Source organism: Camarhynchus parvulus, chromosome 9 (assembly GCF_901933205.1).
Source record: "Camarhynchus parvulus chromosome 9, STF_HiC, whole genome shotgun sequence".
NCBI lineage: Eukaryota > Metazoa > Chordata > Aves > Passeriformes > Thraupidae > Camarhynchus > Camarhynchus parvulus.
Genome location: NC_044579.1, coordinates 23,523,133 through 23,548,338, shown reverse-complemented (window position 1 = coordinate 23,548,338; position 25,206 = coordinate 23,523,133). Strand labels below are relative to the sequence as shown.

The following is a 25,206-nucleotide window of genomic DNA, read 5'->3' as shown; positions in this document are numbered from 1 at the left end:
TCATTATTTCAGTTAAAGGAATTTTGCTCTTTCTTCCTCTTTTTCAAATTGTTGCCACAGGGATGTAAGTAGAAAACTGCCCAGCCAGCCTACCTGATACTTGCTGAGTCTGTGCTGAAATGATTTCAAAGCTGACAGAAGAGGAGCTGTCCAGTTCAAAGCCAACATCATTCAGCCCTGCAGGAGGGTAGCACAAGTGGAAATGGAGCAGTAACTGTCTATTCCAAATTGTAGGCAACCATGACATCTAATACCTCCTTGTAGGAATTGTCTGACTTAAGAAATCTGCAGCAGAATCCTGCTGGCCACAGCAATAACCAGCCAGGAGAGCCAAGGGCTGTGTAGCAAGCCAACCAGATTACTGATCCCTGAAAAGATTTAATGGGCAGTATTTTTACTGCCACCAAACTAAATAGGAAAAACAAAACCAGACAAAGTTATTATTTCTCTAGGACTGTATAGATGGTGACAGCCCAGTGTGGCATACCACATATAGGAAAACTGAGGGATTCAATAACATCACAATTCTACAGAGCAGGTATTAGTCAGTCTGGCAATTTCAGCTGTTAAATAAAACTTCTTATTTGGGTTAGCATGGGCACCAGCTAATACAGGACACATTAGTTGTTCACTATTCATAAGTATTACTGAGAGTATCATAAAAAAGTCTATTCCTATCTCCTAAACTCCACAAAACATTCCTTATTACTTCTGTTAAATCAAAACATTTATTTGAAAATTCATCTAAAATTAATAAATATTCTAGAACATAAACATTTTAAGTCTAATGTATTTGCCACCCCAGGGTGCTTTTCATTTGTTCTCCTCACTCTTCTTAACTGAACAAGTAATTTATGTGAGTAATGAAAATAATCTTATTGAGCAGCTTTTAATCTATTATTCAATAGCTAAAAGGAAAGCAAAAGTCACCCCTTCTATCAATAATTCAGCCTCAGTGCTAATGCAGCCATTCAGCTGCCCTCCTCACAAGGGCCTCATGCATTTTCAATGTGTTGGCTCTTTGTTAGGAGGTCAAAGATATGACTTGTGGTTAGAAACAGTTACCAGGTGAGGGAGGGTCAACTGAAGCAAATATTCCTATTGCAAGTGAAACAAATTGAACTGGCAGGAGCATAAAGGAAAACTGCACAGCAGAGTCCTCAGTGCCTGACTTTGCTGAGGAGCAAAAAGATAAAGCCCAGCTGCCAAGGCTGCCCTGGCTGATAAAGAGCTGGGACCTCTCAGCAGTGCCAGTGGAGCTGAACAAACTTCAGCCAGGCTGGTCTGATGGAGTCATAAAGGATGTGCCGCAGTTCAGCCTCTCCTCAGGTACTGTTTGTTCCCCTACCTGGATCCAAACGCACCTGCTGGGACTGGCACTCACTCCAGAGCACCACAGACAGAGGGCAACGGTCTGATGACAGCACTGTTTCCCTCAGAGCCAAATTTTTACCCCTTTGGATGGTGCTATAATTTGGATACCTGCCAAAAACATCAAACCTGGGCTGCCTGGATCAGATCTCACCATCTAATGAATCCACCTGATCTCTTTAGCTTCACTTCCACTGAGGCAGTTTTGGAGACTTGCTCCTTAAGCACCACAACAGTTTTGAAAGCCCCAGGACACGGGTGGCTTCCTTGGTCTACCTTTCTTGCCATGTGTGAATCAAGCACCTGCAAGAATAAGAATTTAGCAAGGCTTTTTTGTCTGCTAATAAATCCCTCTGAGAGTGTAATTTTCTCTAATAGTAAGGTTGTCTTTTTTGGAAAAGATGAGCATGTCAAGAAGCCTCTTCAGGAGGATTCCTCCAATCTGAGCGCTGGCAGGCACCATCTCTTCTCAAGTTCAGAAAACTCCTGAACTGATGCTAGAGAGACAGATGAACTCTTAGACCTCTCCCAAGAAGAGGTGCATGTGACCCTGGCACCAAGCAGCTGCTGGTATCTTTGCAGGCCTTCCCATTCTGTCAGGCTGAGGGCTTCTGATAGAAATTTAACCCTGCTCATGTGTTTCTGGAATAAAGTATTCCTTCCCCAGTATGACAGGCTGTCCCAATCAATGTTACTCTTCTGCTAAAGTTTCAACAAGTCAGCTGATCTTCTGTACTGGAATGGTTCCATTTTATTTTTACATCTTTAGGTTTAAACTCTGCATGACCCAGCATGTTTTAGGGCAGAAAAAGTAAAGGATTTGCCTTATTTCATCATGGCTCAAAATGAAGCCAATAAATTTTTATGTAATATTTGGCAGTTTCTCTCTAGCTCTATTTATGGCTGTCCAGCCTTCCTCAATAAGAGGAAGTGATATTAATTTGTTACCGAGAGTGGAAGCATTCATTTTACATCTGGAATTGTTCCAGATGGAAAATAAATCTTGTTCCCCTGTGTGTCACATCACTGCTTCATGTAGATTTCCATTCCAGTGGAGCTAAGGAAAAATTTATACAGACCTATATAATGGTTGCTTACAACCAAAACACATAATTAGCCCTATAAATACATTAAGAGGTAAAAATGAAGAGGATTTTGTAAGCTCTAAGCACCAAGTTGACCATAGAAAACCTTCAGGCAAAAAAAAAAGTCAATTGCAATTTCAGTTCTGCAGGAACAAAGAATAAAGATCATGTAACCATTTCTGTTGCTGCCATGACCACTTATTCCAGACCTGAATGTCTGATTTCCTACCCTTTACCTTCCTTCTCCTCGCATGTTAAATGCTGCATAAATCAGGATCAAGTTTTGGGGCTGTACTCCCAAGGACTAGAAATGATGTCTAGAAATGATAATGCAAAACAAACACCCACAAATAGATACAGACAGACGGAACAGTACAAGAAAAATGAGAGCACCCTTTGGCCCTTCAAAATTTGAAGTGTCATCAAGATTTTCATCATACCTTTAGGAATGGACCTCCAAACACAAGCCCCGTGGAACACAACATTACATTTCTTCATTGGAAGTGTAACAAGGAGAGAGGGCAGACTCTGATTGTTGACTAATCATAAAAAACAATCAGTATTTAAGTAGACTGGGATACAACTGACAGGCTGAGATTGGCCCTCAGATGCCTTGGAAAGGGTGTCAACAACCAAATCATGGCTGTCACAGAGTAAGATAAATGAGGGAAAATACACAAAGCAACACGTGTTTGGGTTTGCATAATCAGACAGAAAAACACTGATTTCAAATGACAGTATTCTGAGTAGATGTGAACAGGCGAGACTGTGCTTATCAAGGCCAGAGGAAAGGCAAATTTTGATACCTTAGAAGTAATATAAACAGAACATGAGCTGCAGCCTTAGACATATGGATAAAAGGATTTTATGCACAGAATAAAACAGATGCAGACACAGCCTGCATATGAGAACCAACAGAGGATTTTGAGTCAAAGAGCAGTGCGGTGACTTGCAAGACAGTGGGCTGTACCAGCAAAAGAAAAAGAGCTGGCTCAGAACAATTAATTACCAACATACTTAGAGCAGTTTGCTACTTACTCTTGGTTGCTGGGAGCTTGTTTGCTGACCCTAACTTTAGCGAGTCAGCAAATACACCATAGATGTGAAACACAAAAGATGACATAGGGTTCATTGCAAACCAGACTGGCTGTGCCCTGCAGACACAGCCAGCTTGTACTTGGCAATCAATGAGCCAGATGCAATTGGAACACTGCTAACTGCCTGTAAATGATGCATTTTTTAAAAAACTGAACCATTTGAGAGACTGTATTGCATTCATTACCATTTCAATCAACAGCAGCACAATGCAGCGCTGATGAGATTTAAATGACTAACCAATATAAATAATCTGAAAGGCTCTTGATAGCTGGGGCAGAGATTATTTACAGATTATTTCATTATAGGCTTCCTATTTGGCTGAGATTTTGCACATGTGAACTTGTCCCATGCTTCAGCCTTAGCTGGGTAGGCAGCTCTTTCAGTGAGAGAGATAAGAAAAGAAATAAGGTTGAGGAAGGCGTAATGGAGGCATGGAAAATTGATTTTCAGACTGTGACCTTGACTCAGAGGTTGAACATGAGCTGTGAAGCAGACAGTGAGGACAGGAACAAGCTGCAGACAGCAGAACAGCAAACTTTGCTTGGAATTAGAGATTCTGAGGCCTGTCCCTGTCCCCATAAGCAAGTGCAGTAAGCATGTGATGATATTTTAACTTGCAGGGATCATACTTATGAAAGCACAACAGAGCTCACACACTGTTTCTCTCAGACATAGCATTTCAGAAGGATGTTATTCAAGCCACTTAAGATGAAGAAAAAAATGAAGAGAAATTTCTGTACAATGCATCAGGTATTTTATCACATTCTGATGGTTTCATTTGTTCACATGCTCATAACATATTTAATCAAACTAATTTTCTGCTCTGATTTTTTTTGTGATGGGTCTGAAGTAATACAAAGTTTTACAGAAAGAATGAAATCATGAGGGAAGAGAGCACTGATTTCTGGCAAACCACACGTGATGTAGTTAAGAAAAGCAGGGAAAAGTGGCTAGAGTGGTTTAAAATTTGCAGTTTGTCACTGAGTTATGGGGTCAGACACAAACTGTTCAGAACTAGAGAACAACCAAGGACCATGTTATTATTACAGGGCTGTTTCTCCAGCAAGAAGCAGTTAAAGGGGCTCTGTCTTTATTTTCTTTCTGTGCCTTTTCTATTGTGTAGCTCAGGGAAAGAAGGAAATAGCAAGTCAGGCTAGGTCCACACTCAGAATGCTCTGTCAGCACAGGATCATGTATTAGAATATTATGCAGTATATTATGCTGGCACAGCATTTCAATGCGCATGCAGCTTATAACAGCAAAAAAATGTTTTTACAGTATAACATCTTGATTACCTGGGAGTGACAAGTTGGTTTTTGTGCACAAGTGACTTCTGGCAACGTAACTATTTGTCAGGTCACACCCCAGGTGCTGATCTGTGCATAACTCTGCCATCACAAAACAATAGAACAGTCCTGGCCTTTGAGCCATGGGGAACCTCTACTCTACCTAGAAAACACTGCTTGGGCTTCTTAAGACCTCTGGAGTGGCATATAGAGGTTGGAAGAGAACAGGGAACATGAAATAGATTTTTTCTGAAGCTCATTCTGATACAGACTGAGAATCTGAGTTCCACAAGCAAACAAAACTGCACAATGTGCAGAGATATAATATTACAGCATTAAGGTCCTCTGTCCCTTACACAGAGATCCTCTGAGCTCACAGAGCACCAGCATGGCTGCAGTATTCCTATGTGAGTGGTCAGTCTTCAACAGGGTTGAAATCCAACCCAGTAGTATGGGGAATTTCCTACAAAATACAATTTTTTCTGAATAAGTATTTCTGAATAGAAATAACTGTACTTGTTTTTGTTAGTGTGCAGTAGTGTGCTCAAGGTGCCATTCTGAAATGGTACGTGCCCTGAAACTGAAGTCACTGGAAAATAAAAACCCTCAATTAAAAAAAAAAATCCAGCCAATTCATGATTACAGTTTTTAAAACAATACTTTTTTATGGAAATACAGTTTTTGCATATCTCCACAGCACACCATTAAGATAGAATTTCTTTCTGTTCTGTGCATGCTGATTATGATCAATTCTGTTCTACTGTAAAATCTTCTAGGGAGTGAGGCATTTTTTCTATTTTCCAGGAAGCATATTTTATTGTTCCAGTAAAGCTGAGTTTTCACAAATAACATTTAAACTTTTGAAAGGCAGCATATTCCCCATCTGAAAATCATTCCATCATAAAATTCCCAGCTAACTGTCAATCTACACAACCAGCCCGGGCAATTAGCTCTGCATGATAGTAGAGCTATTAAATAACCTTGGCATCAAGGTTACAGCAGGTCAATGGCCAGGCTAGACAAAGAATGCTTCAGGGCATTCCCTCATGGTAGAAACAGCTCTTGCAAAGGACCTGCCTCAGTTTCCCATTCCCAATGTCTACTAAGTTAATCAGCTTTTTTTTGGGAGGTGGGTGACAGTGGGGCAGAGGTGGGGGGACTACAGATGAAGTCTGTATTAATCTCTTAACTGATATTGTTGTTAAACTTCCAGTTCAGACTTCTTGACTTAGAATCAGCTTCTCCTGTTTCTCTTCAACTGCAATCAGCAGGTTTTCTCCAGCTTGGAGAGTCCATATTAGTCCCATCTTCCACCCGATACATGTTCAATTTCACTCATCCAGTCGCTCTCGATTCTCAGGCTGACATAACAGGCATATCTTTGTCCCAGATGAGAGAAGGAGAAATCTTACAATGAAACATTCTGCATCCCAAGCCCTTAGGGGGACACTGGCCCTACATTCCAGCTTGCTCCTGACACTAATAACTCCCAAGACACTCTTCTCTCTAGCAAAGGCTACATCAAATATTTTTTAAACAGATTTCCTTAGGCACACAAGCAATTGATCTTGCAAAACATCCCTTCTGGCCTTAAAGGCCCAGTGTTCAAAGTCTGTACAACGAGGCTTATAAATTCAACTGCTAAATGTCACACCAGAAAAAAAGAGAAAAAACATCAATTGTGATTGTAGGAGGAAGGAACCGAGAGTTGGAACATCACATCACACATCACAAACAGTTTTAATTTGCAGGTAGAATGGAGACATCATGAAAACATCATAAAAGGGGAGCAGCTCAGGAACAGAGTCATTTAATAATGCCAGTAAGAACTGAGCTGATATTCACTCAAACTCTAGGGAATCTGCAGATGGAATGACTGTGCTGCTGCCTAGGAAATACTAAAAAGTCAGGCATTCTGGGGACTTAATAGCGATGATGATATCAGAACTAACAGGCTGCAATTGCCAGACACACAGGACATGAAAATTCAGCCACCAGACCTTCCTTGCCCCTGCTGCAGCCCTCTCCTCTCCTCCCTACTGCTGTTCTGCTGTGCCACCTCGTGCCCACCAGCTGACACTGCTGCATGGAACGGGACAGCTGCACCTCATTAAAGTCCTTCGTGTTGGACTTTGTGGGACCAGAGCAATGTTCACCTGTGCCTGCTGACACCGCTGTAAACAGGACACGTGAGCATGGAACCTGCACTGTCAAAATCCTTCCTGTATTCCTGTGAAGGCTGAGATGCTCACAGATGTTTTGAGCCTTTCAGTGATTACAGGCAAAGTTTTGAGTTCATTGCAATTCAGATTGTTAGGTAAGACCTGCATGGTGGACATTTTCCACAACTGCTACCAGAGCCATTGTCTGCTGCCCTTGTCCACTGGGCTGTGTAGCAGCATGTCCCAGGGCCCAGAGCAGGGAACACACGTTAAGAAATTCCCTGTCCTTTACCAGCTTTGATGCTGATGTGTATATTTTGAATAACCACATGACTGCCTCGTGTTTTTTACTTACCTCACTGTAAAATGGATGACACTTGTTTATTTCACCAGAGTGACAGAGCTTTGGCGTGATTTTTCACAGCAGATGGGGCTTTAGAGATCTGCAAACAACATTGCTTGTCAATCTGGCAGAAACACCTTTCTGATGACAGGGCACACACTGGGAGCTTCGCAGGGTACATTGAACAGAAGGAAGCACAGCAATCCGAACAGCTGAAGGTCTTTGCATTTAGCAGATTTTTGTAACATTTGTCCAGACATATTAATAGTCTTTGATTTTTTCAGGAACTGCCGACATTCAGGTTACTTGGGGACTTTCGGGTGCCAAACCCCTCACTTTAGGCAAGCACCCTGAATGACTTGGGCACAGCGAAGGAACTCTTCCTCTAAGCAAAAAACTGTAGAAATTGTACAACCTGGGAGTCAACCTGACAAACTCCTCACTGCAGTCGGCCTGGCCTCATGAATCCTGTCATGGGAAGCCCGATCACAAAATCCATCTATGATATAAAAGTGCTGCAGCTCGGAGCCGGCAGCCTGAGGCGGCTCCAGCAGAGAGAGCCGCAGGGAGGGGCCGTGCCCAGGGGATGGAGCCGGAGCTCGGCCGCGAGGGGTCAGCGCTCCGCCAGCCGCGCTGCGCTCGGGCTGCGGGGGAGAGTCCGCTCGGCGCTGGGGCGGACACGCTCCCACCAACAGCGCCGCAGGGGAAACTGCTCCGTCGGTGCCTGCTAATCCCTGGAAAAACAGCTTCCAGATCAAGGAAAACAAACTGGAGCAAGCTTATGAATATCACAGATTCCTGTGCTGGCCTGCCAAATACCGCTGCAGTATTTGTGTTTGCGATTCCCAGAGGATTAGGCCTCCTCCTTGCCTGGGAAGCGTGCCTGGGTCAGCAGAGCAGGCAGGAACGCAGCTATTCCCAGCACTGCGGCACGGGCACAAACCGGGGAGTCATTTCTGCCACTGCCTAGGGACACTGACCAAATGATGGTGTACAGGAGACCATAAGCACCAGTTCCTGAGTAAGAATAACCCCTTGAGTATTGAAGCAGTATAAAGATGTCTTATATTTCCAGTTACATGAAATATAAAGATAGTCAGGGTTCAATAACTGTATTTTACTTAAGTGAGCCACCTCTCAGCACATTTTAAATTTTTTTCTGGTCTCTGGGTGACTTTTATCAGTTGAATTTCTAACCCTAATTTACATGCTTCAGAGCTTTCACTGAGAATTGGGTAAGAGGGAGCTCCCACTGACACAGAGATGCCTTTGGTGACCAAGATCCCCTCTGTACATCAGTCAGACTGCCCAGTCTCAGCTCTGGAGCCTGCTCCTCACAATGGGCAGAGGTTGCAGCTGGCACAAGGGAATCAAGAGTGCAGCAAGAGCCATACTCTGAATCGCATCCGTGAGAGCCTGTGAGTCCCAATACACCAGAGAGGTCTGCCTCAGCTGATCTGATAATATTTTTTAGGAGTTCCTTAGGCAGGTGCTTAACAAGACCCATCCAGGGGAGGAGCAGGCAGATTCTTCCCTCTACTGCCTCATTCAACCCAGACTTCTTTACATTAGTGCTTTCCAACCCATGAAGAGAAACATTTAGATGAACTTGAGGAAAGGACTCTGCCTGCAAGGGGACACAAATGACACCAGAAACAGAGAGGTCTGTTCTAATGCATTTGCTCTGTTTTAGAGCCACTGCTGCCTGTGACAGCAGCAGAGAGAGAGATGCCACAGGAAAGGAACAGGACAACAACAAAGGGAAAACTGAGAAGTCTGGGCTGGGTAGAGGGGCAATGGGAAAGTTGCAGTTGGTAGGAGAATATGAATGCAAAACAGAACTGATTGTAGCTTTCCACTTTGGGTTCTTTAAGTGAGATTCCTCTGCAAAAAGACTGGGAAACCATTGCACTGCATCACTGGAAAAAATAATGAAAAACTATAACCACATTTTTAGAAATAGTGAGGGCTTTGGGGGTTGCTTTACTTATCTCATGAAAATTCAGAAGCCTAATGACAAAACTCCTGCTAAAGAAACACTTGCAGGAAGCTGCAGATGGCATATGGCACACAGTTGACAAGTTACTCTAGACTAGTTTGTCTAAACAACAGGAAATTCTTATGTCATAGCTAATCTGACCCTGGTTGCATTCTGGTGGTAGCTAGTTTTTATTTCTGGTTTTAGTTGTTTTCCTTCATTCACTTGCCAATATATTTTAAGTAAAGAACCTGAAACGAATATGCGAACATTTAAGATGTTTTTGCTTCTATTGCAGGTGCAGCACTGAAGAATCTGTTTGTAGATATGGATGTACCCCCAACACAGCACAGCATGGCAGTTCCATGATGCTATACCAAGACCAAAATCAACAAGGATTTCTCTCTGGAGATCTCACCAGAAGTGTTGCAGCAGAAAATCATGCCAGTCTGTTAGAATGACAGGCACAGTTAGGAGTTCTGGACAACCACACACCCCTGAAGCCATAGTTGCAGATGGCTGGTAGCTAATACTCTTTTAAAAATAAAACCAAGTTCAGTAGGATTTTGAAAAAATTCATGCCATGATAAGGTTTAAGAAAAAGTGATAGCATATTTCTGTCATACTGTGCCACACAGCAATTGAAAATATCGCTATATTTTTAAAATACAGGTATGTGCAGAATAAGCTTTCATTTGGGAAGCTACTGTGAAGAGGTAAAATAGTTTTCTGTTGTACTGATTTTTCTTTAATTTTAGATAAAAGCTTTATATATTTTATGGCAACCAAGCCACAAGGTTCTAGACTGCAGATTACACTGGTATGGAAAGATACTGCCTAGGAAAAGGTATTTTTTAAACAAACAAAAATGTCAGGAAGCAGAATATAGTATGCCCTACATTGTCCAAAACCATGTGCTTAACATAGCAGAAATTGTGAGTAGAATAACAAGTTGTATGTGAAAATCACCATCAAAAAGATAAATTTATTCCATTTTAAATGAGCAAAAACATGTTTTTAATATCCATGATGACAGCTGCACTTAACCTTACATGAAGTCTTTCTTTTCTAATTGAAAAGCTGTTCTCAAAGTACAAGATAAGACATGATGATGTTAACCCAGTTTTCATTTTTTTTTTGTGGCATTCTTGGAGTTAGTTTAACAGTCATTTTCATACCTCAGTTTGAACCTGGTCTTGGCTGTCTTATATTTTGAGAATAAATTGAAAAGAACCCCCTATGCTTTGTAGATGAAACCTGATAATTAAATGGTCCCCTGTGGCCATGGTGTGTTTATAGAGATCTTTACAACCTCCTTGTTAGTATCCTGCTGTGGACAGTATTTAGGGGCAGTATCTTTGCCCTGAGATTTGCTGTCATGAGGAAAAGTGGAAGAAGGACTTGAGGCTGGGAACTGCAGCAAGGGAAAACTTCCTTAGATTAGATGCCTGAATTTTGATGTCGAAAGTTAATTTCTACCTTTGATCATTAATAATGTAAAAAATATATAACCACAGTATTTAAGAGACGTCTGCATTTTGCAGAATCTGGGTTTAAAAGCCCATGATATAGCAGGACTATGAAGCTATAAAGTGAAACCACATCCCCAAGCTATGGAGCTTTCTCAGTATTACTTAACACTTACAAAGAGGAGAGCTTCACTCTCCAACACTCCAAGCCTGCCAGCACAAATCAACTTTAAGAATGCACTCATTTTACCACAAGAATCTCCTGAAAAGATAGATTATAAGGGTCTAAGACTCTCTTTCATGGCACACAACTGTTTCTGAAGACTGCTTTGAAGTTGTCATTTAACCTACAAAAGCCTGAAATGCCAAGGAGTTTGTCATACAGGCATTTTTCCCTAAAATAGTAAGTGACACATTAGAATTGAGCTAACCAAATAATAATAAACATAGGGCTTAATATTCCAGCAACAGACAGTCTGTACAAAAACTAGCAGTTCCTCACACAAGTGATCCCTTTTCTTTTGTAATTACCACAGTAGCCTCCTTCAACTCACCAACATCTCTTGTAATGAAGGAGAAGAGGACCTCGAGGTCCAGAGGCAGAATTTCTCCTCCTTGCAGCGCACTGCACATCTCTTCCCTGGATTTCATGTTGAGTAACCGACTTCATGGAGGAAAACAAAGGCAACAGAAAGAAAAAAGTCATCTTGCTCCCACATAGCAAAGGAGACAGTATTTTGGTGGAGACTATTATTTTTCCTACCCTTCAGGCACAGAGCAACAAATGATTTGTTCAACTTTATTTACCTCCAGGTGTCTAGGTCCAGCATTGACATAAACAGCCTGTTCAGGTCCCTCTGGATAACATCCCTTGCCTCCAGCAAGTTGATTGTTCCACATACCTTGGTGTTACTGGCAAACTTGCTGAGGTGCCCTTGGTCCCACTGTCCATGTTAAACAAGGTCAGTCCCAAAGCCAGCTGGAGGAATGTCACTTGTTACTCTCTAACTGGACATCGTGCTGTTGACCACCACACCGTGAGTGTGGCCATCCAGCTACTTCCTTACCCACTGAGTGGTCCTTCCACTTCCCAGTTAAAAGCCAAGGAGGTCACATGGGGCAGTGTCAAATGCTGTGCACAGGTTCAGGTGTGACTTTCTCTCCCCTTGTCCACTCGTGCTGTAACACCACCAAATATCACAGCATGACCAGGTTGGAAGAGACCTTCAAGATCATGGAATCCAACCCAGCCCCAACAGCTCAACTCAACCCTGGCACCCAGCGCCACATCCAGGCTTTGTTAAACACACCCAGCGATGGGGACTGCACCACCTCCCTGGGCAGCCATTCCAGAACTTTATTAGCCTTTCTGTGAAAAGCTTTTTCCTAATATCCAACCTATATATCCCCTTGTCAGGCATGATTTGTCCTCAGAGAATTCATACTGGCTGTCCCAGTCACTTCCAATGTTTTCCATGTGCCTTAGTACAGTTTCCACAAGGATCTGTGCCATGACCTTGCTGGGCACAGAGGTGAGAGTGACTGGTCTGTAGTTCTCTGGGTCTCCCTTTTTCCTCTTTTTTAGGATGGGTGTTATGTTTTCCCTTTTACAGTCATTGGGAACTTCACTGGACTGCTGTGACTTCTCAAATATGATTGATAGTGGCTCATCCATTTCTTCCACTACTTCCCTTAGGACCTGCAAATGAATCTCATCAGATTCCATGGACCTTTGCACCTTCAGGTGGGTTAGATGTTCTTGAACCTGATCTCCTCCTACAGTGCAAAGCTCTTCATTTTTGCATCCTTGCCTTTGCCTTCTGTGATCCGGCCAGTGTGGCTGGAGCCTGTTGGTGAAAACCAATGAAAAAAAGTCTGAGTAACTCAGCCTTCTCTGCATCCTGAGTAACCAGGTCTAAAGTTTCCTTCCAGACAGGGCTCATCATTTTACTTATCTTTCTTTTATCACTGACATACCTATGGAAGCTATTCCTGGTGCTCTTGCTCTCCCTGACCAGATTTAATTTTATCAGGGCTTTAGCTTTCCTCACCTGATGTCTGTCTGCTTGGACAGTGCTGGGGAGGACAATTTCTGTGTATTCCTGCCGGACTACCTGTTCTTGCTTCCATCCTCATTGACTTATTTTTTTTGTGTTTGTTCAGGATCTTCTTGCTCATCCGTGCATGCTTCCTGGCCTTTTTACCTCATTTCCTCTTTTTTGGGATGCCTTTCTCCTGAGCTTGGAGGAGATGATCCTTGAGTATCAACCAGCTTTCTTGGACCCCTCTTCTCTCCAGGGCTTTACCTCATGGTATCCTACCAAGCAGATCCCTCCTTAAGAGGCCAAAATCTGCTCTCCAGAACTCCAGGGTAGTGATCTTGCTGTGCAGCCTCCTCACAGTTGCACCCTGACACTTTAAGGTCCTGGGTTCAATCCCTGCTGTCAAAAGAACAACTGTGGATCTGCATTACACACCATGGAAAAAATGCTTGTGGGTAGTCTGTTCCAGTTCTCCCTGTGGAGCTGCATGGCTGCTGGTGCAATGTTGGGGAAAGCTCAAAAATCTTTGGGGCTTAATCAATCTCCATTTAAAGAACCAAGAGAAAATTTCCCTCCTCGAGGACATATTAAATAAGGTGTTTACTAAGATTGTCTGTACATGAGTTTAAAGGAGAATGTTTAAATTAAACTTGTTATATTACCCAAGTAGCATCTCTTTAACAAATGAAGACAGGCTGGTGAAATTAACGTGAATTTTAAATATTCACTGCATGTAAGTATTCAATTTCTCATGCAGTATGTAGCTGTGAGAACAGCCTTCTTCAGCTTGCATTCAGCCTAACATGCTGTCATTCCATTTGGGGTTAGATGGATTTTTTTAGCTTTTCAATGGATGTAACAGAAAATTAAGATAAAATATGAAGACTTTTTTAGACTTTTGTGGGTACAAAACTTCAAAGCAGCTTGTATGAAAGTGTTCACCTACTTCCTGTCTTGCTTTTGCAAGACTGGAAGCAGTGACCGGTTGTGTCCAGACAAAGATCAGAATAATAATTGAAAGAACAATACCTTTATGCTGAAGACAACCTCCAAAAAGGAAAAAAAGGGGTTTCCCCCTCCCGTCATCTTAAAATAAAACTATATTCTTCTCAAGATATCAGTTCTTGACATTCCTTCTTTTAATGCAGAATTCATTGGAATTCCCAGCACAAAGACCAGGTACCTGAGCACTCTTAACAAACCCACATGTACTGCTATGAGTAGAGAGAACACTCACTCCTTTAAAAAAGTGCAGTGCAAATAATCTCATACTAGTAAAAATGGCTGAAAAAAGTGTAGGAAGAAATACCAGACCCATATGAATTGTCAGGTAAATGCTCCTTCCAAAAGCAAAGTATTAAAATGGCAGTCAGGTATCCCAGTCAGATGCAAGGGATGGGAACTTGGGCACAAAGCCCCAGGGCAATACTTTGCCTCACTCACAATATTCCATTGTTCTCAGTAAGTTGGAGCATTTGGTGGCAGGATATTGGAAATGCTGACATTTTACAGCAAATGCACAGGACGCACAATAAAGTTGCAGGTAAAATGAGGAATATTTAAGAGAGAACATTGTTACATATTCTGACTTCTACTTAAGGAAAAGAATAAAACTTCTTGATTGACAATGTATATGCATGGTACATATATATATTATAATAATGAGTGTGTATACACACGCTTAAAATAAGGATTTGTGAAAACTTAAGTTCAAGAATAGGGAAGAAATCGCAAGCAGGTACCTTTGAAAATCTGAGTAGCAGATTAATAAAATTCCAGTACAAACATGGTTTATTATGTAACTAAGATACACGCATTTATATGCTGTTTAACTTATTTTGTTAACTATTTTTCATATATGTCATATCTAATGTACATATGCTTTATGTATTATATTTTAGTTACCATATTCTACATTACATATTAAAGTCACTTGGATTCAATGTTGTTTGGTCTCTAGTCAATATCGCATTATTGCTTCATATGACATTATTGAATTACTCTTTCCAACGCTGCAAATTCTTTATTCAGAAAAAAACCCCCTCCTACTGCTTATGAATAATTTATTTTCTTCAAATCCCCAGCCTATATCAAATGGATAAAGAGGCAAAATTCACTTCTCTAATTTTTCTCCTCTGTATAGGACTGCCTTATCAGTCAATCAGCACTGGCAGAATCAGAATATCAAGATCAAAATACTTAGCAGTCTTAGTAGTCTTATCCTGATAGTCTTATATTGAATATTTAAATTGATTCAGTCATAAGCATCTGTCACTCAATTACAAGGACTTTTAAAGTCCTTTTAACAAATTGCTTAGTGTTAGCATAATTGTAACCCTGCATTAATGCTCGTAAGTAGAAAATTGCAGAAAGGGAAGGAAGGAGCCCAATTTTTCCATGATGGAACACCAATATAATGAAAGCTGGCACAACCTGAAACGCAACAGCAGTCATACAAGTGCAAGAAAGTACCAGCCCATGTATTGCTATCAGGGATCCTTTAGAAGGTGCATCTGGAGTAATGAGGAAGGCAATGATAGTGAAAATGAAAGGAACACGGCTCAGTTGATGATGTGTTAAGAAGGAGCATCTTGTTTAACACACATGGAGCCAAGAAAGGCACGTTGCTGTGATTGCAGAAATTGACAAAACACCACAAAACACCCACCAGGTGGTGTGCTAGGGATGTGCCAGATAACAGCCCACGGTGCTCCTCGGCACCTTCTGGCTGAGCACGTGTTGGCACAAGGGATCTGGAGCATTCACCTGACGCTGCAGAACCCTGCTCTGCTCTGTGACCTGTGTGACACCCACCCACGGAGCGCTCACCCGATCACACACAAACAGCTTCAGCCTCTGCCACACATCTCCTACAGACAGACAGCCCCAGCTGCTTCCAGCTGAGCAGCTTGTGCCCCAGGTCCCAGTTTCTACCACGGCCCCCAGAAACGTGAAGCACACACCGAACCTGTGTGAACACACAAACTCGAGAGGCTCTGCCACGCTGTAGAGAGCAAGGCTCACCCCTGACCCCTCACCTCCCCACGGGGATGCTCCTCCAAGGCAACCCCGGATCCTCGGGCCGCCAATGCCTGCCTTGAACCAGACTACCCAGGGCCGTTCCGCCACGGGGATTTACCTGCTCGGCTCCTGAACCCGCCCGCCCCTCACGGCATCTGCGTTCACCTGCCCGTGCCTCACGGCGGCTGTCCTGTGCTCCCTGCCCCTCATGGCACCTGTGCCCCCCGCCCGTCCCTCACAGCACCTGTGCCCCCCGCCCGTCCCTCACGGCACCTGTCCTGTGCTCCCTGCCCCTCATGGCACCTAAGCCCGCCCGCTCCTCAAGGCATCTGCGCTACCTGCCCGTGCCTCACGGCATCTGTCCTGTGCCTGCCCGCGCCTCACGGCACCTGTGCCCCCCGCCCGCCCCTCGCAGCACCTGTCCTGTGCTCGCTGCCCCTCATGGCACCTAAGCCCGCCCGCTCCTCAAGGCACCTGTGCCCCCTGCCCCTCACGGCACCTGTGCTCCTTGCCCCTCACGGCACCTGAGCCCGCCCGCCCCTCATGGCATCTGCATTCACCTGCCCATTCCTCACGGCACCTGTCCTGTGCTCCCTGGCCCTCACGGCACCTGTGCCCCCTGCCCGCCCCTCATGGCATCTGCGTTCACCTGCCCGTCCCTCACGGCACCTGTGCCCACCTGTCCCTCATGGCATCTGCGTTCACCTGCCCCTCACAGCACATGTGCCCCCTGCCCCTCGCAGCACTCCTCAGTGGGATGCTGCTCACACCTGCCTCCCCCACGAGGCCCCCAAATCATGCACGAGGACCAAGCAGGAGGGATTGGTGTTCCTGGAGGAAGGGCTGGGAAGGAGCCTGAGGGTGCCGACCTTCTTCTGCTCCCTCGAGAGCAGCGGGGTCACAGCTGCAGCCGAGCGGGGCCATGTCCCACCTCCCTCAGCGCTGTGGGGAGGCAGCTCCCTGCAGTACCGGGGGAGAGGACTCGGCTCTTCCATTGCTGGAGGATAGGAAGGCTCTGAAGAAGGATCTGGATGTGCTGGATGGATGGGCTGAAGTCAACAGCATCAGGTACAAGATGGCCAAGTGCCGCACATTCCCACAACAGTGCCCTGCAGCACTACAGCTGGGGACAGAGAGGCTGGAGAGTGGCCCAGAGGAAAAGGCCCTGGGCTGAATAGGGGCTGAATATGAGCCCAGGTGTGCCCAGGTGGCCAAGAAGGCCAAAGGCACCTGGCCTGTGTCAGCAATGGTGTGGCCAGCAGGACCAGGGCTGTGATGAGGCCACACCTCGTGTGCTGTGTCCCATTCTGGGCCCCTGAATTCAGGAACGTCACTGAGGGGCTGGAACCAGTCCAGAGAGGGGAATGGAGCTGGGGAAGGGGCTGCAGCACAAGTCCCACGAGGAGCAGCTGAGGGAAATGGGGCTGTTTAGCCTGGAGAAAAGGAGGCTCAGGGGGACCTTGTGGCTCTGCACAGCTCCCTGACCAGGAGGTTGTGGCCAGGTGGGGCTGGCGCTGCTCTCAGGGAACAAGGGGCAGGATGAGAGAACATCGCCTTAAGCTGTGCTGGACGTTCAGGTTAAACACTAGGAAGAAATTCTTCACAGAAAGGGTTGTAATGCACTTCCCTGAGAGTTTGTGGAGTCACTGCTCCTGACGGTGTTTAAGGAAAGACTGGATGTGGCCATGGTTGAGTTGATTACATGATGTTAGGCCATAGGTTGGACTCAGTGATCTCAGAGTTGGACTCAAAGATCTCAGAGGTGTTTTTGAGCTTTATTAATTCTGCGATTCCCAGGACATCATTGGGGAGTGAGTTCCCCCCACAGCCCCTCTGGAAGGCTGCACAGGAGCCCCTCAGGAGGGCAGTGGGGGATTGCTCTAGAATGCCCCACGAGAGCTGGGCTGGGGTGAGGCTCTCGGGTGCCAGCAGTGTGTGTTTTTCTGTGAGAGCATGTGTTTTTCAGAGATCCTGGGGATCTGCCAGCAAACTTCAGGGCCCTGCTCTGGCTGGGGCACGAGGGCTGTGTGGGGTAGCTTGGGGTGGGAGAGGCTGGGAGATGTGAGGTAAGAGGGCATGAGGCCCTCGGGCAGAGGCCCAGCAGCATGTGTGAAAATGTGCTCGCTTTCCCCCTCTCCCCCAGCACACAGAGCAATGATTTCAAAGCTATCTCAGTGCAGAAAACATGTATTTACTGCCACTCCTCCACACCAAATCCCAGGGCACTTGTAATAAGTTTGGAGTAAGGATGAATGCTTGAGCAGGTGGCCAGAGGTCTCCAAAGAAGAGTAATACTCACCCAGGGTGTTTACATCCTGCTATGAACTAGAATAGTCTCTTTCATGCCAAACCACAAGCTGCTGGTTGAAACCTGAGCTGAACTTCCTTGACGATCAGAGGAGCCTGGCTAACTTTCAGCACAGCCAGTTTTCATTTTCACACCTCTCCAAACTTGCTGGGACAAGAACCAAATGTATAAGCACAGAGTGAACTCCTATTCCTGGGACATTGCTGACCCATCTCAAGCAGCGTGTGTCAGAATATGCTAAAAAAAGGTTGTTTTCTCTGAAAAGTGTTCCCAGTTTGTCTTTTTGAGGCTTATGTGGTTTCTGCTGTTCACATAAACTACGGTTTTGGTCATCTGCATTTAGGTAAACATGGTTTGAATTCATAGAGGCTTTCATCTGAGAGAGCCTTGTATCTTTCATGGCACCCAGTTTTTTCTCTTAACTGAAAAGCAAATGTGGCTTCAAGGCACACAAAGGCTGCACATTCCCCAGAACACTGTGTGGAGATCTGCTCCTCCTGGCTTTTCACCCGCTGATATTGCTGATGTATCTGCAGGTATGCTGGCTACCAGGTCAGTTCCAGAGGATTTTTTTAATTCTTAGTGGATTTTGCACAGCCTGATCTAAGTCTGGAGCTTTACTAATCTGGGCATAGTTAACTAGCACCATCTTGGGTGCTTTTACATGTCACACCTTCAGTTCCATGCAGACAGATGTCTGCTCTTTATATCCCAGTGGAGGTTTTACTGGATGGCCATCCAGCAATGACTAACTCATGCAAGAAATAGCTCTAAATACTCCTGTGCATTTGTGGATAAGTATTAAGTGCTACAAAGCTCAGAGTAGTGTGCTGGGAAATAGTCCAGCCAGATGGAAACAGTCTATCAAATACCACAAGAAGCCCAGTTACTTACAGTGCATCTCTTCCCTGTGCAGATTAGGGAGGCTTTTCTGCCTTCTTAGAAGCTAAAATGTAAGCATAAATGTAAGCACTACTGCAGGATTTCTAGAAGTTCAAAACAATCACAAATATCATGTGTCCTTGACTTTTTGTGGAGGATTTCTCAGACAGTTGAAGAATTCTCCTTAGGGCTCCCCTGTAGCTCCTTTTAGGATTTCTGGTAGCCAAAATGCATTTTTTTACTCAAAACTCCAGTGCCTTTAGCCCTACAAATAGCAACAAATCACAATCTTTTAGCAAGAGTCAGTGAGAAAGGCAGGAAAGACAACAGCTTCCCTGAAGGTTAGCTGCATCCTGTTTCCTTAAGGCATGTAAAGCTTGGCTAATGAAAGGAGAGAGGGGATTCAGGCAAGACTGGAGGATGAGAGGTTCTGGAGGTTCAAGAGAGCCATCAAGCAGCTGCACAAATACTGGAAAGTGTACGGAGGACCAGTGCTGCTCATGATAAAACTGGTACCTCCAAACAAGAGAGATAATATATTAATGCTTCCCTCTGCATAATCAAGCAACTTTTGAGGAGCCAGGGCTCTTGTTTTAAATAGATTTCTGACCATCACAGTTGTGGTAGAAATATAGAATGTTCTGAAATACAGGCTCAAGAAACTTCTTTCTGGGGGTGGGAGGGGAACCATTACCCTGCCAGTTCTGAAACTTGGCTTGTGGTCACTGGGCACCTGAGGCTGGTCACTGAGCAGGAAAGGACAATGCTCTGGCACTTAATAAAGAAGTGAAATCCTCACCAGGAACAGACAGGGTTACATTCTGATTCCTGTCCTAATCCTTCTGGAAGGATTTATTTTAGTCTCTCCCCTGTATCTAAACAATACTAATGAAAAAAATATTCTTCCAGTTAAAAAAACACAAACAAGTAGAAAAATCTCCATTGTGCTAATGACAGAATAACTTGCAGTGAGAGGTGGCATGATTTACACTTATTTTTTGCAAATATTCTAGACACCATTTATATTAGTGCCAGCTTAAAAGTGTCTGATTGTTACTGTTGTTGCTAGAGCTAAGTCTGATAAAAGGAATAATCACTCATGATAGGACTGAAATGGGCTATACACTGTTTGAAAGTTTTATTTGTACAGATTCTGGACAGTTTATAGGGGTTTAAAATGCTGTTTATTGCTATTTCAGTGGGCCATTCAAGTGGGCATTATAGACCCTGTTACCATCAGTTACCTAAAACTTGCTTATATCAGCTCCATACCTATGGTAAGTAGAGTAAATATGCATAGATTATGTACATATAAACTCAAATGGTACTCTACATGCAATTAGATAGTTACTGTAAATCATTCTGAACTGGAGCTTTACTATAATACAAAACCCTGAGATATTGTTTCAGCTATACAAACCTGCTGGGGGAACACCAGGGCTGAGCAGTCAGCTGGGTAAAGTCAAGGTTAACTGCATTCCTGGGCTCTGAGATTTAATTAAAATTGCTGGAGCCTGTGGAGCTGGAAGTGTAATGTCAGTGCTGTGCTCTCTTCACCACCTCAAAAATAAACCATTGTAGAATCTAGCAGGGAAAGCATAAAGTTTAAACAATTAGTGAATTGTTTTTGTGGATTGACTTCTTAAGCTAGATGATCAGGTAAACTGACATGTCAATACTGTTACCATTTGCTCTTCAGAACTGAAACAGCTTCTCAGCTGCTTTGTGTCATGTTCCCTTGTGTCTGAAGAATCTGTTACCTTACATGTCAATTCATTAGCTTTTAGTAGCTTGCCCTTTGAAAATCCCATTCTTCTGAAATTTCTTGGCTTCCTCCCTACTGCCTCCAGTTATTAATAAGGAATTGTGACTACTTCAATGTCAAACATGTTTGATCTCTTAAATACCCCAGACTGTAGCTACTGAATGTTACAGTAATACTCAAGGTTTTTAACAGGCCAGGGATAAGTCAGGATGGCTACAAAAACAATGGCTTGAGGATTTTGGAAGTTACTTTCTGAGCTCCTTTTGCAGAAAGTCTCCTTACAATACACTTAGAAACACATGGGACAGTGAGGGGGAGATGAGGATAGTAGAAATAAAACCTGTGAGGTGCTTTGGGGTTTTGGTCGGGCTTTTTGTTTGAATAGTTGAGTGTTTTTGTTTAAGTTTGTTTGTTCAGGTTTTTGTTGTGGGCTTTTTTGGGTGGGGAAGGTTGTTTGTCTCTTTGAAGGGCAGAGTAGATTGTTATAAAATCTCGAGATAGGGAAATACAGTTCTATCTAGAACTCTTGTAAGCAGCTGTTCTTCAGGCTGAGCAGAACTGAATAAGGAACTGCATATTGGCTGCCAAGAGCTTACATGAACTCCTCTGGAGTGTAATATGCTTCTGCTATGAATAATTTTTAATTTAAAATAGCAAAACAAAAAAGCTGGACCCATTCTTCTGTACTACACTTTGTACTAACAAAGCTGGGGGAGCTGCTCAGTAATCGTATCTGGCAAGAAAAGCTATTTCCAAATGTGAATCAAGTCCAACAGAAAACAAAAATTTGACTTGTGACTACAGGCTGTGAAGGGAAAAATATTTATCCCAGTGTGGTGCTAAAATTAATTCTTCATAATTGCAAAAATTTCTCATCAAGTTATAACAAAAAGTTACTATTTGGAATACTTGTTTTATCTTAAGGTTTTGAAGCCGTTTGAGATACTGAACACTGTGAAAACAAGCAAACCCAGTATCTGGACACTGCATGCAGACTGCTTTTTAACTCCCCTTAAGGATTCCAGATCATGGACCCTTAAGGCTTGGTCCAAGTCTATGTGATTTATTGTCCTAAAATTGCTAAGATCTGCTCTCATGGCTTTTGCTTGGGATAGAAATGCTGGGAATGAAGGTGAATGCTGACTATCTGAAGGATGTAGTAAGTGGATCTTATTTTAACTGTCATTTCATTTGCGCTCCCAGGGTTGGAAAATAACTTAGGCAGACTTGTCTTTGTTGGTTCATATCTCATATATCTCATTATTCGCATCACAAATGCCAAGGATTAGAGAAGAAATACTAGGGTTGAAAATATCTCATGCAGAAACTTCTTAGTGGTCAGAATCAAAGAATTGGGAAGCAACAAAAGATGAAAATAATATGGCTGTGTCAGTATGTGGCAATGTCATGTCCTTCTGGGAACAGACTAAGAGAAAATACCTTAGTAATGTATGCAGTTTTCATCTGCCTCCACCCTTGTAATTTTCTCAGCTGACAATGTTCTACCAGTTTATAAGATGCCTCAGTCATCTTCTTCTTGACATTTCTTTGGTTTGACTTCTGCTTTCCTATCATTTTCTAAGTCAAGCGTTCTTTATCCATGTTTAAAATTGGCAGCAGCAGTGAGCAGGCTTTTGGCATGGCCACAATTGCTTCCAAACAATGGTAGTAATCTTCTCACCCCTAGGGACAGGAGAGCAGGAGAGAGCTGTGGAGCTTTCCTCCCCTTGAACTACTCTGTTTCCACGCTTGGGAGTGAGGAGTGCTGGCTTGTCCCTGTGCAGGGACACCAGGACCCTGCCTGCTGACGTTTGGGTCCAGGAGCGCTACCCTCATCCCCTGCAGGTGGGAAAACGTGGGCAGTGCTGCTGAGGATTACTCACAAGTTGTGTTATCAGAGTAAGCGCTGTGTGGGAATTGCAGGCTCATGTTGTTGACAGCAGAGGGATGTGGCCAGCAGGAGTGAGCACTGGGATGCTGTCCAACTCCTTTGCAGTTGCTAGAGCCAGCCTGCCTTCAACACCTGTACTCAGGGTTGCCTGCAGGAAGAGAAATGATGTTCCACTTTGCTCTAGCAATCTATCTCAGGGAGGTTTGTCTCTCCAATTCGTTGTGTTTTCTCCTTTCCAAATTTGTGTGAGCATGAAAAGAGGGCAAGAGTGGCAGCTGTACCCATCAGAGGAACCAGGTGAGCCAGACACCTTGCAAAATATATCAGACAAAAGAAACGTGTATGATTTCTGCAGTTCATTTGTCTTTTCCTGTGGACAGACTGTATATGGGTGTCTAGCAATTTTGTTTTTACCTTTTGTTTTCTGAAACATCCATTCTAATAATAATATATATGACACAGGAAGCCCAATTAAAGACATTGAGATTAGGTCAAGGTGGTGTTTAATATTATTAAAGACTGTAAAATTGGATGGCAAGCATTTACTGAGTAACTGCCATGGGATGCTTGAAGGTGGTCCAAGATGATGGAACCTTTGGATGTTAGATCCTCTATATGTTAAAAAGGGCAATGTTCCAAGATTCTGGAACTCTTGATTAATTCTTCAGCAAATCACACCAATGTTTTCTTTTACTCCTCTCTATGGTGGGGGAAATAACTTGTAGAAAGTGTAAGGTTTGCATTAAGTTACCAGTCAAGTAAATCCAATTCATTAAAATAATGCTTTTTAGCTGTTGATGCTGTTGAATTTTGATAATTGAAACAGCTAAACCTAAATTTTTAGGTCTTAACTAAGAGTAGGCTAAAGGTCTTTGAAATTTTTCTTAATGTGCAAGTTTGAGATGTCACAAGGAAGAGATGAGCTGCTTAATGTTTAACTAAAAATTACTTAGCTAATCGCTTGCATATTTTCTTCATGTTTTGGCCTATGGAAGGCCTGTTCATTATTTCAGAATGCCTTGGCTCCTGTCCATCTGCAAGACCTCATTTTTCTTTTGAAATTTGTAGTCTTCACAAGCTTGGCATCTGTGATATCACAAACAATGAATTACTGTGGCTGCAAGGCTCTGGAATTAAAAAACCCTCCTCTGTAAGAACATAATTTTTTTTACAGAATTGGGATTTGTTCTGAGGAAACACAGTTGACAAAAAAAAAAAAGGTTTTCTAAGATAACAGTTTTTTCATCTTCTGACGAAAAAAATGAACTGAAGTCCTGATGCTGAGGACTTGCTCTTTAAATAAATGGGATCTTTCTCTCCTCTCTTGGCAACAGCAGGAGTATTCTTGTGCTGTATGACAAGGCTAGCTGGTGCTATATTTGTCTTGTAGCTGTACACACATTTGCAAGAGGTTGTTTAATAAGAGAAAGGCAAAAAGCCAATACAGTTTAAAGAAAGTTTATTCTACCACAGCCTGAACTTTCTGGGTTGGCTTAAAGACAAGACTACATACTTGTGGAGGATCAGGGAATATCATTATTGATATGAAATTAAAACTTTCCTGAGTTGTCTCTGGAAAGATCAGGGCTTTGTGGAGAAGGAGGGGGGCCTGGGGGTGTGACACGACGGACGTTTTTAACATGGAGATCAATAGATGTTTGGGTGCATCAGCAGAAGAGGAGAAAGAAAGACAAGAAGGTGGGGAAGAAGATATAAATAATGCTGGCACTTGTGCTGTCCATGAAGAGCTGGATTTGGGACAAATGTACCTTACCTGTTTGCCTGAGCGATATATGAGAGTGAAACTCACTCAGACAGTGTACCTGATATGCTGGCTGCTGCTGAAACTCTGCAAGGTAAGAAATTTCAGTACAAGTCTGTGATATTTTCAGTTAACTTCTTATGTGCTTAAAATACAAATTGATCAAAATCTCTCCTGAAGGATTTGAGAATTCATTGCTATGTACCATGCAGTTTCTTTCATAGTTTATTAGTAGCAGGAACTTTGTAAATATTGATGTACCCAGAAACAGGAGATCCAACAAGGGAAAACATGTAGGGGCTACTCATGGAGTACTACATGAAGCAATACATTAGTAATTGCTAGCCAGTTTATCTCTGCACACTTTTAGATTATTGCAAGTGTTTCAAAATTATTTTAGATTAATTTCTAGGTGCAATTTCTCGTCATATTCTTCACTGATTTACGTTAATCTCTTGTGTTGCATGAGCACTGGAATGTATTTTAACTCTGAAAATGTGAACTTTATAAAAGTAAAGAACTGGGTGGGGGTTTGGAACATTTTTCAAATATAATGGAGTTTTTGAAGTTGTGGTGGGACTTATTTTAAATTTGATCTGGCCACATCTAATAAAAATATTTTTGCCTAATGTATTACTGGATAGGAACGAGACAATGGAACAGGTATAAAAACTATAGTTCCTTCAATTTAATTCCTTGCAGAAAGCTACTGTAATGTTCAGATCCAAGCAGAGAAACATTGA

General features: G+C 43.1%; 1 protein-coding gene and 1 long non-coding RNA gene across 2 annotated transcripts in view; both read left to right on the top strand.

Moving 5' to 3' along the window:
- The window catches only part of AMER3 (APC membrane recruitment protein 3), a 41,364-nt gene extending 26,605 nt beyond the window's left edge, over window positions 1-14,759 (top strand). The window contains exon 3 of the mRNA XM_030954687.1: window positions 9,622-14,759. The gene's annotated coding sequence lies outside the window, so the exon portion shown is untranslated. The remainder of the gene's footprint in view (window positions 1-9,621) is intronic.
- A 9,603-nt stretch (window positions 14,760-24,362) lies between these two features.
- The window catches only part of LOC115907136, a 30,035-nt gene continuing 29,191 nt past the window's right edge, over window positions 24,363-25,206 (top strand). Inside the window, exon 1 of the long non-coding RNA XR_004060974.1 lies at window positions 24,363-24,557. This is a non-coding gene — a long non-coding RNA (uncharacterized LOC115907136). The remainder of the gene's footprint in view (window positions 24,558-25,206) is intronic.